Source organism: Panthera uncia, chromosome D2 (genome assembly GCF_023721935.1).
Source record: "Panthera uncia isolate 11264 chromosome D2, Puncia_PCG_1.0, whole genome shotgun sequence".
NCBI classification, from domain to species: Eukaryota; Metazoa; Chordata; class Mammalia; order Carnivora; family Felidae; genus Panthera; species Panthera uncia.
This window is the reverse complement of record NC_064818.1, coordinates 10,128,648-10,147,747: the sequence shown is the minus strand read 5'-3', so window position 1 is coordinate 10,147,747 and position 19,100 is coordinate 10,128,648.

The window sequence follows — 19,100 nt, the reverse complement described above, 5'->3', positions numbered from 1 at the left end:
TGGTCCTCAAGCCTACCAGAATGTGGTTGGTGTTCCTGGGGATGCATAATCAAGTAGTAATAATAATAATGGTAACAAATAGCAATAACAAATAACAATAAAAACTATTTTGAAAAGCCAGCTAATGCTTACTGAGCACTTTCTGTGTGCAGGGAGTATTTAATTGCTTTATGCATGTTACCTCTTTTCATCCTTCATAGTGATTCTATGAAGTAGGAGCAATTATTTGTCTCATTTTGTACTTTAGAAAACTGAGGCACAGACAAGTAAAGTAACCTGCTGGAAACCCAGAGCATGTAAGTCATGGATCAGAGCTGGAGTTCTAACTCAGATGTTTGCCCCCGCACTGCCCACTCTCGACTACTATGCTATTTGGTAAGAAGTGAGTTTTTAGATATCCTTACTTTTTGCCCCTCTGTTAGTTAATTTCTAATACAACATAGGGAATTAAGTGATACATACACTTTAAATGTTCATCAACATTGCACATAAAGCATATCTTCACAATATGGAAGGTTGAATGGTTTCATATTACCTGTGGAAGAATTAATACTAAGGGATGAGTTTATTTATTTTCTTTTAATTCCAGTTAGTTAACATACAGTGTTATATTATTTTTGGGTGCACAATAAGGGATGAGTTTTGAATTGAAGTGACTAAAACCAGATTTTAGATCACTTCACTGGCAAATGGTAGATGGCTCCATAATTCTACAAATAATAAATTAACCTTCAATTATATAAAGAAGGTTTAAATGCCAAGTTGAATAAGTTAACTACCTCTGTTCCAAATGAGCCACAGAGTTTAAGGAAAAAAGAAGTTTTTCTTTGCTAGTATTCATCTCTATTTTATTTTTCCCTAGCCTAATACAACTATCATTTTTCCAAATATCACTTTGAGTTGCCAGAATGTTGCTTAGTGGTTGTTGGATTTTTTTTTCTGTTATCTTTTTTATAACAAACTTGGCTCCTCGCTCTGTGCTTCCTGATATTAATGAAGCTAGCATTTCTGCACTGCTTCCAAACCCAAACATGAGCACCCTAATGGTGCACACTTCTCAAGGAGGCTTGGAAACTCACCCAGAATGTGAATTATCTGGCTCTGAGCGAGGGCTTCTCATATGAGGTGGAGAGGCAGAGAGCCAGGTTCTGCGGGTCTGAGGAATATCCCACATGAACAGCGTTTCCACAAAGTGCTAGAATCAGGAGTTAAAGAATCCTTTAAACCTGTAAGTCCTTCACCCCCTTCACAGGCTTAGAGTTAAATGATCCAGCCCCAGTTCTGTGGCTCCTGATCCATGGGGGGGCCTGAGAACTAATTTACTGTGAAATGCAGAAGAGAACCAAAAGGTCTTACTTATGTATTTGTGGAAAAGTCATGAAGACGAAATGCCACTCCTGAAATACATGCCAGAAGGAGAAGACAAGCTGAGCAATGAAGCAAGGCTTTGTTTGTTGACTTTCGGCCAATAAACAGTCACAAGCTGACACTGACAAGGGCAAGGTGGTCTGAGTGGAAGTGACAGGCAAAACCTTTGCCACAAATAATCAGAATAGTAGAAAAGGTGGTATTAATCGAGTACCTGTGCAGTTCACATAGGTTGCTACTTTTACTTCTTTACCTGTGGTTTTCCAAAGGAAGAGACTGAAATGAAGCTTTATACCCAGGGTGAAACCTGTAGCATGTGGTTGGTCCTTGATGCTCTGTGTTGCAGCAAATTACACCCACCCTTTATTTTCTTTAAATTTCTTTAAAGTTTTTATTATTTTTGGAGACACAGGGACAGTGTGAGTGGGGAAGAGGCAGAGAGAATCCCACACAGGCTCCACACTGTCAGCACAGAGCCTGCCGTGGAGCTCGAACTCACAAGATCATGATCTGAGCTGAAACCAAGAATCAGAAGCTTAACCCATTGAGCCACCCAGGTGCTCCTACCCCCACCCCTTTATTTTATTTTATTTTTAAAAATTTTTTGAACATTTATTTTGAGAGACAGAGAGAGAGAAAGAGAGAGTGAGCCAGGAAGGGGCAGAGAGAGAGGGAGACAGGGAATCTGAAGCAGGCTCCAGGCTCCGAGCTGTCAGCACAGAGCCTGATGTGGGGCTTGAACTCAAGAAATGTGAGATCACGACTAGAGCGGAAGTCAGACACTTAACCAACTGAGTCACCCAGGCGCCCCAATTTTATACTTTTAAACTGTAATGCATCCCCTACTCAAGGTCTTGACTTCAGCTACTCATCCTTTTCTCTCTTTGCATTACTAAAGTTTCTTCCCCTGCTGGATCACTGCTATCAACGTAAGACCATATTGCAGGGCGCCTGGATGGCACAGTGGGTTAAATGTCTGACTCTTGGTTTTGGCTCAGATCATGATTTCAAGGCTCCTGAGTCTGAGCCCCACATCAGGCTCTGCACATCTGGCAGTGGGGAACCTGCTTGGCATTCTGCCTCTCTCCCTCCCAGACTTACGCCATCTCTCTCTCTCTCAAAAAATAAATAAATAAATAAATAAATAAATAAATAAATAAACTTAAAAAAAGAATATACTGCAGTATCTTCCATTAAAAATTAACAAAAATACCACAGTCACTTCAGGCCTTGTCCCATTGATGCTGACGGGCTGGGTCCAAGGACCCAGAGGGGGTCCCGCAGGACTAAGCCAAGAGGGTTCTTGGCTTCACACAGGGTAGAAATCAAATGTGAGGTGAGGGCAGAACTTACTGAAGGTGAAGAGAGAGTACAGACACAGACGGAGTTTGTGGGAGACTCGAAGGAAAGGATCGTGAGTGTTGTCTTTGCTTTGGGGGTCTGGGGTTTTAATGACAGTTGTGGTCAGGTGCATGTGTCCTCTCTGGAATCCAGGAACTGCTCAGTCAAGGACGACTGCTCTGGTGTCCTTCATATGTCACTTATGCCCTGGAGCCAGAAGTCTTGGTCTCAAGGTGCTTAGACTCAGAGGTCCCGGAGAAGGTTTATGATAAGCCCACCCTGTCACTCCTTAGATATCATCTGTGGTGCTGGCGGACTCCAGAGAAATCATTAACTCCTTGACCTGTACAAGGAGGCCATCTACTATATGTATATGTGTAAGGCAGGGGTGCAGGTCCTAGCAAGAACAGAAGCAGGAAAAAAAGCAAAGGGAAAAAAGTGGCTTATTTTTCTTTTATAGGGTCCCTTCAGTTTCCCTGAGTCACCATTTGTGTTGTCCCCTCACCCACCCCATCCCTGACACCAAACTCCATGAAAGGGTTGTAGGGTTATGGTGGTTGGTCTCTCCAACTCTTCTCTTTTGTTCATTATATTCCAATTGCTCTCCCTCTTCCTCTTTCCACCAAGTGGCTCTTTTCATGGTCACCACAGCACCCATGCTGTTAATCCAGTGATCAACATCCCTCCTTCACCATACGTGATTTATCAGTATATGATAGATCTAAACAGTATGTCTTGCCCACCTCAAAAGACTCTCTTCACGTGGCTTCCAGGACATCATACTCTCCTAATTTTTATCCCACTGATCTGGCCTTGCAGGTTTCTCATCTATTCTCAATGTTCAAACACCACAGCGTTTCAGTGTTTGGGTTTCTGATGGTTTCCCGTTACCCACCCTCACTCATGTGGTGACCACATCCAGTCTCAATCCTTTAAAATGCAATCGATAGGGGCGCCTGGGTGGCTCAGTAGGTTAAGTGTCTGACTTTGGTTCAGGTCATGATCTCATGGTCCGTGAGTTCAAGCCCCACACTGGGCTCTGCGCTGTCAGCTCAGAGCCTGGAGCCTGTTTCAGATTCTGTGTCTCCCTCTCTCTGCCCCTCCCTCCCTCAAAAATAAACATTTAAAAATAAATAAATAAAATACATTCTGTAAACCAATGTCTCCCATATGTTTTACCTCTCTCCTGCCCCTCCCCTGATCTCCTGACACATATTTCCAACCGTTCACTCTATATCTCCTCTTGGGAGGATATGGAGTCCTTTTAAATTTATATATACAAATCCAAACTCCTAAACCTAATCCTTTCATTGTCTTACCCCTTTCAGTATGTGGCAACTCATCCTTCCAGGCTTTTTGTCCTAAATCTTGGCACTCTGACCCTTGCTTTTTCTTCAAAGATCTACCAGGAAATACTCTTGGCTGTATTTTTTAAATATATCTAGAATCTACCCATTTCTGGTTAGAAATGGTGTACTTTCCAATTTGTAATGTCCCTACAGTATGAGCTTATTATGTCCTCATAACAGAGCTGTGACCCACATATAAAAAATTATTTCTATTCATACATAAATAATATACTATGAAGAGTTAAGTACCTTGCTCAAGATTAGGTAGACATTCCTAAGTCCTAGCCTTCCAAGTCCATGTTACTGCATAATTCAATGAAAATATAAATCATGATAAATTCTTTATGAAATTTGTAGAAAATCCCCCTAAACGTTTTGTCTACTACATTTTGATCAAAAACAAAGTTGTACAAATACCCAGAAGTACTTTCATTCCTTTCTCTCTTAGCATTTGCAATAGATTCACTAAAGATTATCGGGTGCTGCACTGAATACTCTAGAGACAGACCAATATAACATGCATGGGATTTATTCTTTTTATTTTTTTAAAGTTTATTTATTTTGAGAGAGAGAGCAGAGACAGGACAGAGAGAGGGAGAGAGAGAATCCCAAGCAGGCTCTGCACCATCAGTGCAGAGCCCAACTTGGGGTTTGAACTCACTAACCATGAGACTGTGACCTGAGCCAAAACCAAGAGTCAGATGCTTAACTGACTGAGCCACCCAGACACGTGGGATTTATTCTTAAGAATTTTGCTATCTTTGGTCCACGTAAACTTTTGCAAACTGAAGGTACACGCTTAACATTATTTTTATTTATGATCACATTAAAAGTAACTTGTTATAAGCGGAGATTTTAGATTTGCAAGAACTTTTGGCTTTATTTTTTTAATGTTTATTTATTTTGAGGGAGAGAGAGAGTAGGGGAGGGGCAGAGAGAGAGAGAGAGAGAGAATTCCAAGTAGGCTCTGAGCTGTCAGCATGATCTCAAGAACTCTGAGATCATGACCTGAACCAAAATCAAGAGTCAGACACTCAACTGACTGAGCCACCCAGGTGCCCCAAAATCGAGTGGTTTTAAACCATTGAAATCTATCATTGGAAAGCTTTTCCTAGAGCTAAAGGGTGACCTATTAGCTTTTCACAGAAATGCACAGAAGGCAATGCAAAAAGAAAGGAAGTTGAGAGCACTGTTGGCATCAGTATGAAGGAAGGATTGGGGTGAATCTGGTGTGATTTGGGAGCAGGTGTGAAACAGAAGAGACTCTATATCTCTGGAACAAGGTGAAATGCATCCCTGGTTCCCTCACCTTTTATGTTGCCACTCCTTGTATATTTCTTAGATGTTTCTAGCCTCTCATTACTCCAGTCTTTCCCAGTTCTGAATTCTCCTTTGACTTTCATTATAGGATATTTTCTAGAAATTACATAGGAGGCATAGATACTAATAGGAGGTTCCCACTATTTTTAGGCAAAAGCTTGTGGCTCCCATTTTTCTGGACACCAATCTTTGACCTTCCTGTAATCGCGTTGATTGTTTCTATCCCTGCCTGCCTTCTCTGTATCCATTGTCTTCGAGGCCAGTGCACTGCAGCTGCCTCCTCTATGTAATTCAGCAAACGTTCAGAGAGACCGAACTGTGAACACAATTGTTTCTAGCTGTAAATAGAAGCAAGTTGCTTTGTGTGTTTCTGGGTAATTTCATCCGTGGTTTCCATTCAGATAACTTCACAAATGTTCTTGTCTCAGAAACAATTTACTTCCTTCCTCTTTTGCCCCTGTCTGGCTAAAATGTATGTTTTGCCATGAACTTGGCAAAAACTTTTATTTAACTTGGCTAATTCCAGCTCTTCATTCGGTCCACTTTTATGTGATGCATAAAACTTTGAACAGCAGAAGGTGGCAAGTTACTTTGGAAAGGCAGGCACTGTGTCTTACCCACTCTGGTGACCCTGCAGTCCTGCCAGAGCACCTAAAGGTTGCACAAGTAGGGGCGCCTGGGTGGCTCAGTCGGTTGAGCGTCCGACTTCAACTCTTGATCTCACGGTCTGTGAGTTCGAGCCCTGCCTCGGGCTCCGTGCTGACAGCTCAGAGTCTGGAGCCTGCTTCCGATCCTGTGTCTCCCTCTCTCTCTGCCTCTCCCCCATTCTCACTTTGTCTCACTCTGTCTCTCAAAAATAAATAAATGTAAAAAAAATTTTTTAAAAAGATTGCACAAGTAGACACCTGTGAGCTTCATGACAATATTTTTACATCCTGCCACACTTATCACAGTGTGAACATAATGCACATCTCAACCTGTGGCCTCTTTTTTTTTTTTTTAACATCTATTCATTTTTGAGAGACAGAGAGACAGAGACAGAGAGTGAGTGGGGGAGGGGCAGAGAGAGAGGGAGACACAGAATCTGAAGCAGGCTCCAGGCTCCAGCAGAGAGCCTGACCAGGGCTCGAACCCACAAACCAAAGATCATGATCCAAGCTGCAATTGGATGCTCAACCGACTGAGCCACCCAGGCGCACCTCCTTTTTTTTTTTTTTTAATTCTAATTTGTCTATGTCTCCGGTGTCCTTTTCAAATTTTCTTTTGTGTAACCTAGCCCTGCAACAGCTAGCAATAAGCTTTAAAAAAAAATGCCTATTTAATTATTTATTTATTTATTTATTGGGGGGAGGGGCAGAAAGAGAGAGAGGGAGAGAGAGAAAGAATCCCAAGCAGACTCTGCGCTGTCAGCACAGAACCCGATGCCGGGTTCCATCTCACGAACCATGAGATCATGACCTGAGCTGAAATCAAGGGTCGGACGCTTAGATGCTTAGCTGACTGAGCCACCCACGTGCCCCAACAGTAATATTTTCTCAATATATTAGCCCAGTTAATGCATTATGCATTGATTAAACGATATAAAGTAAAAAAAAATACATGAAAGTTTTTGGTAAAATTTTTGAGTATTTACAGTGCTAATCAGTTAAACGATAATGACTATTAACTCGCTGGTAACTAGTAACTTCATCTTGTGGTATTTGTACTACTTCTCGTGCATTATCTTATTTAGCCCTCTGGACAGCTCACTGTAAAGAATAATCTGGAAGGGGGATACAGTGACTAAATAACCTGCCAAAGATCCCAGACATAACAGAAAATGGTGTCGAATTCCAACCGAAAGTGTATCTCGATCCAGAGTTTTCCGTCCTTAGTCTAAACTGTATTTCTTCAAAAGATGCTACATTAAGGTCTACACCCTTGAGGAACTTCACAGGGGTGGGTAAAATGCATCCGAATCCCAGGTTGGACAGAGCAATTCAATTCAATAATTTCTACTTTGAAAATATGTGTAGGACATTACATTTCTCTAGGGAATTTCTATATAATCATGATTCCATCTCTTTCTATATAAAAGTTTTAAAAAAACCTTAAAAACAAGTAGGGCTCTCCTGTAAGAAGATTATGGTAAATTCAGTTAAGGGTGTTTGCCTTGGGAATCCTAGGGAAGGCAAGAATGTATTTTGTAGAGAATGCAGCTTGATGGGGAGAGAGCAAAAGGAGAGGGAAAGTTCCAGCAGTGTCCTTGCTAACAGTGTTGCAGTATTTTACTATGTGGGCAGGAGTCTGACAAAGGGGAAGAGAAAGGAAAGAAAGAATGACATTCCAGACAGGAGGAGGGATATGAAGTGAGGTGCAGACATGAGAAATTTACAAAACTCTATAAGCTGGAATTGGACGAGACTGAGAGAGCATGGAGCCTAATTTTTGAAAAGAAAAATGTCTGAGTAAGTAATTTTTTTAATATGTAGCCTGGAGAAGAAGAAACGAGTTAAATCCAAACACAGCAGCAGAACGCTGTGTGTCCGTGATGGCAGCCAGCGGTAAGATCGGAAGGTATCGGGTCCTGTCTACAAGGCAGAAATAACCATGGCTTTCTTAGGGTACATGATGTTGAATTTTAAATAGTATATTTAATTCCAATATTATTGACATGTATTAACTTTAATGCCAGTTGTGCTAAAGCCCCACATAGTCAGTTACACTTGTGTCAACCCAACTGTTCCACGGGACACATTAAGGATCTAGACCCAGCAGGCAGAAGGCTTCCTGAGGGCAGGAGAATAGGATTACCCTTTACCTCACATTTTACCCCTTTGCTGCAGCCACTCGTGGGACTGCATAAGCAGGTGACTCATTTCATTTTCTGAGGTCACCCTTGTACCGTCAGAGAGCATCATTGCTGTTTTCTCCTTCCCAAGGGACAACCCCTCCCCACTCCAGAATATTAATTTAAGCAGAGCTACAAGATGCAGGGGTCACAGAGTAGGCTTACAGAAGCAGTGTCATCCTTTCAGAGATTTTTGAAAGCGAATTTGTAACTGTAAAGAATTTGCAACAGTAACAACAGAGAGGTACCTTCCAAGCATAATTTACAGAGTTATCTTGGTTTGGTGAGTTAAAGCATGTTGTGTTAAAATATTATCCTCAAAGAACCAAGAGTCACTTTGATGAATTCTGTTTTATGTCTATTGCAACACCGTACTCACTGGGGAACTTTATAAATATTACTCTAATTCTTTAGTATCTATTGCTATGTGAGACTCAGAAGCTTTTATTAATTCATGATGTGATTCAAGCTAGATGTGAAGTTATGGGGATAGGAAGATTCATAAGTATCTTTGGCTCCAGATCTCTCATGTAATATAGACTATAGAGAAAAAAAGGACCTTCCTACAGTCGTGTCAACCAGTCAAGAGACATGGATTGAATAACTGTTTTGTGTAGCACACAGTGCAAGGTAGAGAGAGGCACTGTGGGAAGAAGACACAAATTCTACCCCCACAAAGACTTACAACTAGCATAACAGAGGAAGGTGCTTTTGTGTTTAAAATATGACCAATCACTTTTCTCAACAGCTCTGGGAGGTACTGTTCTTGCTTCCATTTCGAATTGCTAAGAGCCCAAAGTAATAGAACTTTTTTTTTTAATGTTTCAAATTTTTATTTAAGTTCTAGTTAGTTAACATAAAGATAATGTTAGTTTCAGGAGTAGAATTTAGTGATTCATCACTTCCATATAACACCCAGTGCTCATCCTTAATAACCATCACCCATTTAGCCCATCCCCCACCCACCTCCCCTCCAGCATCCCTCAGTTTATTCCCTATAGTTACGGTAAGAGTCTCTTATGGTTTGCCTAACTCTCTCTCTCTCTCTGTCTTTTTTGTTTGTTTGTTTGTTTTCCCTTATGTTCTTTTTTTTGTTTCTTAAATTGTACATATGAGTGAAATCATATTGGTATTTGTTGTCCTCTGAATAACTTATTTTGCTTGGCATAATACACTGTAGCTCTAGCCATGTTATTGCAAATGGTGAGGTTTCATTCTTTTTGATGGCTGAGAAATATTTCATTATATATGAATATGTGTGTGTGTGTGTGTGTGTGTGTGTGTGTGTGTGTATCTCACGTCTTCATCCATTCATCAGTCAATACACATTTGACCCTTTCCCATAATTTGGCTATTGTTCATAATGTCGCTGTAAACATTAGGGCTCATGTGCCCCATTGAATCAGTATTTTTGTATCCTTTGGGTAAAAATCTGTAGCGCAATTGCTGGGTCATAGGGTAGTTCTAATGCAACATTTTTTAAATGTTTATTTATTTTTGAGAGAGAGACAGAGCACGAGCAGGGGAGGGGCAGGGAGAGAGGGAGATGCAGAATCTGAAGCAGGCTCCAGGCTTTGAGTTGTCAGCCCAAAACCCAACGCGGGGCTCGAACTCACGGACCGCAAGATCGTGACCTGAGCTGAAGTCGGATGCTTAACTGACTGAGCCACCCAGGTGCCCCTCTTAAAGTGTTCTAGCCATATGTATTGATCTAATGACAAAAAAAAATGTATTTGGTCATCTATTGATAAGAAAACAATTTAACCTCCATAAGGACTTTTTTTTCTCCTATTACTGAATCTTTATTCCTCAATCCTTGATTCAAGGTAAGCTGGAGAATGTTAGTTTATTTCCATCTTCGGTAAATATATTCCTTTTTAAAAGTACAATGTTTTATTTACCTTATCAAACCTTTTGGTTCCAGGTTGAAATTACATGCATGTGCATGCGCGCGCGCATGCGCGCGCGCGCACACACACACACACACACACACACACACACTTAACAAAATGTATGTTACTGTTCAATCCCTGATGACAGTTACATCCAGTTTCATGTGCAGACAGCTGCAGCAGGCCAGTTTACTAGATTGTTCTGCTTAATCATTGCTAATACCACTCTTTAAAAACCTCATACTGTCAAGGTTCAGTTAAGAAAGTAAAAAAAGAACTGGAAAATGTATTCCGAACCCTTGAAATAGCATCAATTCACTCACAGTTACTGCTCATACAAAATGCTAACTGGCACTGATCTGACTTGTGACAGAAAGCATCAGATAAAGAGCAACATTGTCACTTACATTGTATGTAAGCAAGTTCACACCAGTCATCCTTGCTATAGAGGGAATTGTTTTTCGGGTTTCTGGTGTTAATAATTCTATTAATCTGATCCAGAATCAAAAGACTTCAGGGACTCATGTAAGTTAATAAAAGTCGTACGGTAACAATGTCAGTATCATGGGAAGTCAAACTTTCATGCAGCTGGTTAACCATTTGTCTCCCAATTTTGCTAAGTTTGTAAATATACCTTTGTAGGATGTCAAATAACCATTAATTGTTTGGTGGCATTGAATGTTCTTAATGCCTTATCAGACAGCCAGGTTGGGACAGTTATACAAAGTCCTACCAAAGCCTGTTCACCAAAACTTTCTCTCAATAATTTGGAAATACATCGATAGACGTCCACTATCAACCCGCATTAAGATTTGCTCTGTGCATACCACCCTCTGCAGTTACTATATTACTCCAAGCTGACGAACCATAAGTAAATTTGTTTGGAGTGGCATGATAGAGTGAACATAGCTGGATAATTATTAATTAGCTAGAAAACCAGGCCAAGGAGTTCTCTTAAGAAGTGACATGAAAGGTATATATAAAGAAAGAAACATGAAGCCTTCTAAGGACTTGCCTTATTAGAGAAAAGATAAAGATACTGATAACTCCAAAAAAACATCAGTCAACTCACTGATAGGTTTTAAGTTAAGCTACACTGTCAGAACTAAAATATAACATGTGACTTTTATTTTATTATTTTTTTATGTTTATTTTTTAAATTTTATTTTTATTTTTTAAAATTTACATCCAAATTAGTTAGCATATAGTGAAACAATGATTTCAGGAGTAGATTCCTTAATGCCCCTTACCCATTTACCCCATCCCCCTCCCACAATCCCTCCAGGAACCCTCAGTTTGTTCTCCATATTTATGAGTCTCTTCTGTTTTGTCCCCCTCCCTGTTTTTATATTATTTTTATTTCTCTTCCCTTATGTTCATCTGTTTTGTCTCTTAAAGTCCTCATATGAGTGACGTCATATGATTTTTGTCTTTCTCTAACTGACTAACTTCACTTAGCATAATACCCTCCAGTTCCATCCACGTAGTTGCAAATGGCAAGATTTCATTCTTTTTGATTGCCGAGTAATATATATATATATATATATATATATATATATATATATACCACATTTTCTTTATCCAGTCATCCATTGATGGACATTTGGGCTCTTTCCATACTTTGGCTATTGTTGATAGTGCTGCTATAAACATGGGGATACATGTGTCCCTTCGAAACAGCACACCTGTATCCCATGGATAAATGCCTAGTAGTGCAATTGCTGGGTCGTAGGGTAGTTCTATTTTTAGTTTTTTGAGGAACCTCCATACTGTTTTCCAGAATGGCTGCACCAGCTTGCATTGCCACCAACAATGCAAAAGAGATCCTCTTTCTCTGCATCCTCGCCAACATCTGTTGTTGCCTGAGTTGTTAATGTTACCAATTCTGACAGGTGTCAGGTGGTATCTCATTGTGGTTTTGATTTCTAGTTCCCTGATGATGAGTGATGTTGAGCATTTATTCATGTGTCAGTTGGCCATCTGGATGTCTTCTTTGCAGAAGTGTCTATTCATGTCTTTTGCCCATTTCTTCACTGGATTATTTGTGTTTTGGGTGTTGAGTTTGATAAGTTCTTTATAGATGTTGGATACTAACCCTTTATCTGATCTGTCATTTGCAAATATCTTCTCCCATTCTGTCAGTTGCCTTTTAGTTTTGCTGATTGTTTCCTTCACTGTGCAGAAGATTTTATTTTGATGAGGTCCCAGTAGTTCATTTTTGCTTTTGTTCCCTTTGCCTCTGGAGATGTGTTGAGTAAGAGTGCTGTGGCCAAGATCAAAGAGGATTTTGCTTGCTTTCTCCTCGAGGATTTTGATGGCTTCCTGTCTTACATTGAAGTCTTTCATCCATTTTGAGTTTATTTTTGTGTATGGTGTAAGAAAGTGGTCCAGGTTCATTCTTCTGCATGTCGCTGTCCAGTTTTCCCAGCACCACTTGTGGAAGAGACTGTCTTTATTCCATTGGATATTCTTTCCTGCTTTGTCAAAGATTAGTTGCCCATATGTTTGTGGGTCCATTTCTGGGTTCTCTATTCTTTTCCATTGATATGAGTGTCTGCTCTTTGCCAGTACCATACTGTCTTGACGATGACAGCTTTGTAGTATAGCTTGCAGTCTGGGATTGTGATGCCTCCTGCTTTGGTTTTCTTTTTCAAAATCTCTTTGGCTATTCGGGGTCTTTTCTGGTTCCATACAAATTGTAGGATTATTTCTTCTAGCTCTGTGAAGAATGCTGGCGTTACTTTCATAGGGGTTGTATTGAATATGTAGATTGCTTTGGGTAGTATCGACATTTTAACAATATTTGTTCTTCCTATCCAGGAGCTTGGAATCTTTTTCCATTTTTTTGTCTTCTTCAATTTCTTTCATAAGCTTTCTATAGTTTTCAGTGTATAGATTTTTCACCTTTTGGTTAGATTTATTCCTAGGTATTTTATGTTTTTTTGTGCAATTGTAAATGTGATCAATTCCTTGATTTCTCTTTGTGTCGCTTCATTGTTGGTGTATAGGAATGCAACCAATTTCTGTACATTGATTTTGTATACTGCAACTTTGCTGAATTCATGAATCAATTCTGGCAGTTTTTGGGTGGAATCTTTTGGGTTTTCCATAGAGTATCATGTCATCTGTGAAAAGTGAAAGTTGGACCTCCTCCTGGCCGATTTGGATGCCTTTTATTTGTTTGTGTTGTCTGACTGCAGAGGCTAAGACTTCCAATACTATGTTGAATAACAGTGGCGAAAGTGGACATCCCTGTCTTGTTCCTGACCTTGGAGGAAACCTCTCAGTTTTTCCCCATTGAGGATGATATTAGCATTGGGTCGTTCATATATGGCTTTTATGATCTCGAGGTATGATCCTTCTATCCCTACTTTCTTGAGCGTTTTCACCAAGAAAGAATGCTGTATTTTGTCAAATGCTTTCTCTGTAACTATTGAGAGGATCATATGGTTCTTGCCCTTTCTTTTACTGATGTGATGAATCACATTAATTCACTTGCGGATATTGAACCAGCCCTGCATCCCAGGTATAAATCCCGCTTGGTTGTGGTGAATAATTTTTTTAATGTATTGTTGGATCCAGTTGGCTAATATCTTGTTGAGGATTTCTGTGTCAATGTTCATCAGAGAAATTGGTCTATAGTTCTCCTTTTTAGTGGGGTCTCTGTCTAGTTTTGGAATCAAGATAATGCTGGCTTCATAGAAAGAGTTTGGAAGTTTTCCTTTCATTTCTATTCTTTGGAACAGTTTCAAGAGAATAGGTGTTAACTCTTCCTTTAATGTTTGGTAGAATTCCCCTGGAAAGCCATCTGGCCCTGGACTCTTGTTTTTTGGCATATTTGATTACTAATTCGATTTCCTTACTGGTTATGGGACTGTTCAAATTTTCTATTTCTTCCTGTTTTAGTTTTGGTAGTGTGTATGTTTCTAGGAATTTGTCCATTTCTTCCAGATTACCCATTTTATTGGCATATAATTGCTCATAATATGCATAATATATAATTGCTCATAATGATTGTGATCTCTCCTCTTTCATTCTTGATTTTATTTATTTGGGTCCTTTCCTTTTTCTTTTTGATCAAGCTGGCTAGTGGCTTATCAGTTTTGTTACTTCTTTCAAAAAACCAGCTTCTGGTTTCATTGATCTGTTCTACTGTTTTTTTGGTTTGGATAGCATTAATTTCTGCTCTAATCTTTGTTATTTCCTGTGTTCTTCTGGTTTTGGGTTTTATTTGCTGTTCTTTTTCCAGCTCTTTAAGGCGTAAGGTTAGGTTGTGTACCTGAGATCTTTCTTCTTTCTTTAGGAAGGCCTGGATTGCTATATACTTTCCTCTTATGATTGCCTTTGCTGTGTCCCTGAGGTTTTGGGTTGTGGTGCTATCATTTTCATTGACTTCCATCTATTTTTTAATTTCCTCTTTAACTGCTTGGTTAGCCCATTCATTCTTTAGTAGGATGTTCTTCAGTCTCCAAGTATCTGTTACCTTTCAAAATTTTTTCTTGTGGTTGATTTCGGGTTTCATAGCGCTGTGGTCTGAAAATATGCATGGTATGATCTCTATCTTTTTGTACTTACATAGAGCTGATTTGTGTCCCAGTGTATGGTCTATTTTGGAGAACGTTCCATGTGCACTGGAGAAGAATGTATATTCTGCTTTAGGATGAAGTGTTCTGAATATTTCTGTTAAGTCCATGTGGTCCAGTGTGTCATTCAAAGCCATTGTTTCCTTGTTGATTTTTTGATTAGATGATCTGTCCATTGTTGTCAGTGGGGTGTTGAAGTCTCCTACTATTACGGTATTACTATCGATGAGTTTCTTTATGTTTGTGATTAATTGATTTACATATTTGGGTGCATCCACATTTGGCGCATAAATGTTTACAATTGTTAGGTCTTCTTGGTCTATAGACCCTTTGATTATGATATAATGCCTTTCTGCATCTCTTGATACAGTCTTTATTTTAAAGTCTAGATTATCTGATATAAGTATGGCTACTCCAGCTTTCTTTTATTGACCATTAGCATGCTAGATGGTTCTCCATCCCCTTATTTTCAATCTGAAGGTGTCTTTAGGTCTAAAGTGGGTCTCTTGTAAACAGCATATAGATGGATCTTGTTTTCTTATCCACTCTGTTACCATGTCTTTAGATTGGAGCATTGAGGCCATTGACGTTTAGAGTGAGTACTGAAAGATACGAATTTATTGCCATTATGATGCTTGTAGAGTTGGAGTTTCTGGTGGTGTTCTCTTGTCCTTTCTAATCTTTTGTTACTTTTCATATATATATATATATATATATTTTTTTTTTTTTCATCTTTTCTCCCCTCAGAAAGTCCCCCTTAAAGTTTTTTGCAGGGCTGGTTTAGTGGTCACAAACTCCTTTAATTTTTGTTTGTCTGGGAAATTTTTATCTCTCCTTCTATTTTGAATGACAGCCTTGCTGGATAAAGAATTCTTGGCTGCATATTTTTCTGATTCAGCACATTGAATATATCCTGCCACTTCTTTCTAGCCTGCCAAGTTTCTGTGGATAGGTCTGTTGCAAACCTGATCTGTCTTCCCTGGTATGTTAGGGACTTTCTTTCCCTTGCTGCTTTCATGATTCTTTCCTTGCCTGAGTATTTTATGAATTTGACTATGATATACCTTGTTGATGGTCAGTTTTTGTTGAATCTAATAGGGGTCCTCTGTGCTTCCTGGATTTTGATGTCTGTGTCTTTCTCCAGGTTAGGAAAAGTTTTCTGCTATGATTTGCTCACATAACCCTTCTACCCCTATTTCTCTTTCTTCCTCTTCTGGGACCCCTATGATTCTGATGTTGTTCCTTTTTAATGAGTCACTGATTTCTCTAAATCTTAAATAGTGCTCTTTTGCCTTAATCTCTCTCATTTTTTCTGCTTCATTATTCTCTATAAGTTTGTCCTCTATATCGCTGATTCTCAGTTCTGCTTTGTCCATCCTTGCTGCTGCTGCATCTGTCCGTGATTGCAGCTCAGTTATAGCATTTTTAATTTCATTCTGGCTATTTTTTACTTCTTTTATCTCTGCAGAAAGGGATTCTAATCTATTTTCGACTCCAGCTCGTATTCTTATTTTCATGATTCTATATACTGGTTCAGACATCTTGCTTGTATCTGTGTTGGTTAAATCCCTGGCTGTCGTTTCTTCATGCTCTTTCTTTTGTGGTAAATTCCTTCATTTTATCATTTTAAAGAGAGAAAAGGAATTAATGAGCCAGAAAAATTGAAATTAAAAAATATTAAAATTAAAAACACACACACAAATTGAATAGATGATGCTAGATCTTAGGTGTGTTTTGGTCTGGGTATTGAAAGTGGTTTGACAGATTAGAGAAAAAAAAGGGACGGGGAAGAAAAAAAGGAAATTGTTTGAAAATTTGAAATAATGAATACACTGAAGTAGACTATAATGAGATGATGGGGGTAAAATAGAATTTGAAAAAATATACACAAAAGTAAAGAATATAGTAGAAAAAATTAAAGAAAAATATTTTTAAAAAAATAAAAATAAATATGAATTTTTCCTTTTCTGTATTTAAGAAGAAAGAAAAACAAAAAAGAGAAAAAAGATAAAAAAGAAAAAAAAGAAAAAAATCGTTTGAAAATTTGGAAGTGTGAATACACTGTAGTAGACTTAAATAAAATGATGGAAGTAAAATAGAATTTGAAAAACTTACATAAAAACAAAAAATATATAGTATTAAAAATTAATTAGAAATATTTTAATAGAAATTGAAAGTAAAAATGAAGTTTTTCTCTTTCTGCACTCAAGAAAAAGACAAGAAACAAAAAGAGAAAAAAAAAAAAGAAAAAAAAGGTAATTGAAAATTTGAAAAGGTGAATATACTGACGGAAACTTAAATAAAATGTTGGAAATAAAGTAGAATTTGAAAAAATTTACACAAAAGTAAAAAATATAATAATACACAAAAATAAAAAATATAATAATAAAAAATAAATAAAGATACTTTTTTTTACGTTTATTTATTTTTGAGACAGAGAGAGACAGAGCATGAACAGGCGAGGGTCAGAGAGAGAGGGAGACACAGAATCTGAAACAGACTCCAGGCTCTGAGCTGTCAGCACAGAGCCCGATGCGGGGCTCGAACTAAGGCACTGCTAGATCATGACCTGAGCTGAAGTTGGACGCCCAACCGACTGAGCCACCCAGGCGCCCCATGATACTTTTAATAAAATTTAAAATAAAAATGAATTTTTTCTTTTTCTGTATTCAAGAAAAAGAATTGTAAAAGAGAGAAAAAATAAAGAAACAAAAGGAAGAAAATTGAATAGATGAACCTGCTAACAGATTGAAGTAGGACTGAAATTGCTTTGTTTTCCCCTAAAGTCAGTCTATGTAGCTCTTTATAGTCCATAAATTAAGCAGGTGGTGAGACTTGTGTTCCTGAAGAGGGAAGTTGGCCCAGTTGGGCGGGGCTCAGCGTAACAGCTCCACTCTCCACTAGATGGCGCCGCTCGCCTACTGGGGTGGATTGTTGCGGTGCTTGTAGGTGCCTATGCGCATGCTTGGGAGCAGTTAAAAAAAAGAAAACAAAACACCCAGCTACCCATTCTGTTCTTCTGGATCAGCAATCGCGCACCTGTCCTCTGTCTTCAGCTCTAGTCCACTCCCTGCTTTTTCACTCTCCGTGACTAGGCCCCAGGCAGTACCTCTCTCCCGAGTTTTGTCCGAGATGCAGCTGTTTTCCCCAGCCCCTTACTTCTGAAGGACTGCGGCTTTGACCCGCTCCGCCCCTCTGCGGGAGGGTCTCCCCGAGCAATGGCCGAATGTCGGCTGCACCCAGGAACGCTTGCCGACCCTGCTGCTGCTGGTGCCCCGAGACTGCGGCCAGGTGCCACCCGCCCCAGAAAAAGTTCGCGAGACAGTGTAGCAGCAGCATTTCAGGGATTATGGAAAATCACAACACACATCTGGCACCGGGCTTCACCCTTAACAACCTTCCCCAGCACCAGCGAACGTGTCCATCTTCCTGGGTCTGCTGGGACCAGGTGGCTTCAACCGTCTCCACCAAGTGTCCTTCCAGCAGTGGAACCGCTTTTCCCCGTGTGGCCCAAGAACCTCCCAGAACCCACTCTGTTCCTGGGGATTTGCCCTTCCCATCAGAGCACCGCCAGGTATGGAGCTGCAGAGATGCAGACAATGCGCTCTCCTTGTTTACAGTCTTAATGGCATTTAAACCCTCTCCTTTCTCCTTTCTCCTTTGTCCCTTTTTGGTTTAGTCCCTGTGCCTGTTTCCAATTTTCTACTTTCTCTCCGGCTGCTTTTGGGGAGGGGTGCTTTTCCCGCATTCTTCCCCCCTCCCCAGTCTCCATCCTCTCTCTACCCACAAATGCAGTTTCCTAACTTCCAAGGCTTCTCACTCCCCAAATTCACCTCTCCGTGCCACATACCTGCTGAATTCTGTGGTTCAGGTTGTGAAGATTGTTGTGTTAATCCTCCAATCAGTTTTCTAGGTGTGTAGGATGGGTTAGTATTGGTCTGGCTGTATTTCATGGACATGAGACACACAAAAAGCTTCCATACTGTTCTGCCATCTTGGCTCCTCGTACCACCCCCCCCCCATGTTTATTTTTGAGAGAGGCAGAGCACTAGGGGAGGGGAAGAGACAGAGGGGGGCGGGGCACAGAATCTGAAGCAGGCTCCAGGACTCAAACTCACAAATCATGAGATCATGACTTGAGCCAAAGTCGGACACTTAACTGACTGAGCTACCTAGGCGCCCCAATGTATAACTTTTAAATCAGTAGCACGTAAGTTGATTTATCTGATAGAAAATATAAATGAAGAAATAACAAATAGAAGGTAAATATTGTTAAATGAAAATATGAATGACATCACCAAATCTTAGTATGACAATAAACATAATAGTTGTTAACAAGTTAAACTCACTAGGTAAAGCAGAGAGACGCTTAGAGCCATTTGAAAAATATAAAAGCCAACAAATCATAAGATACACT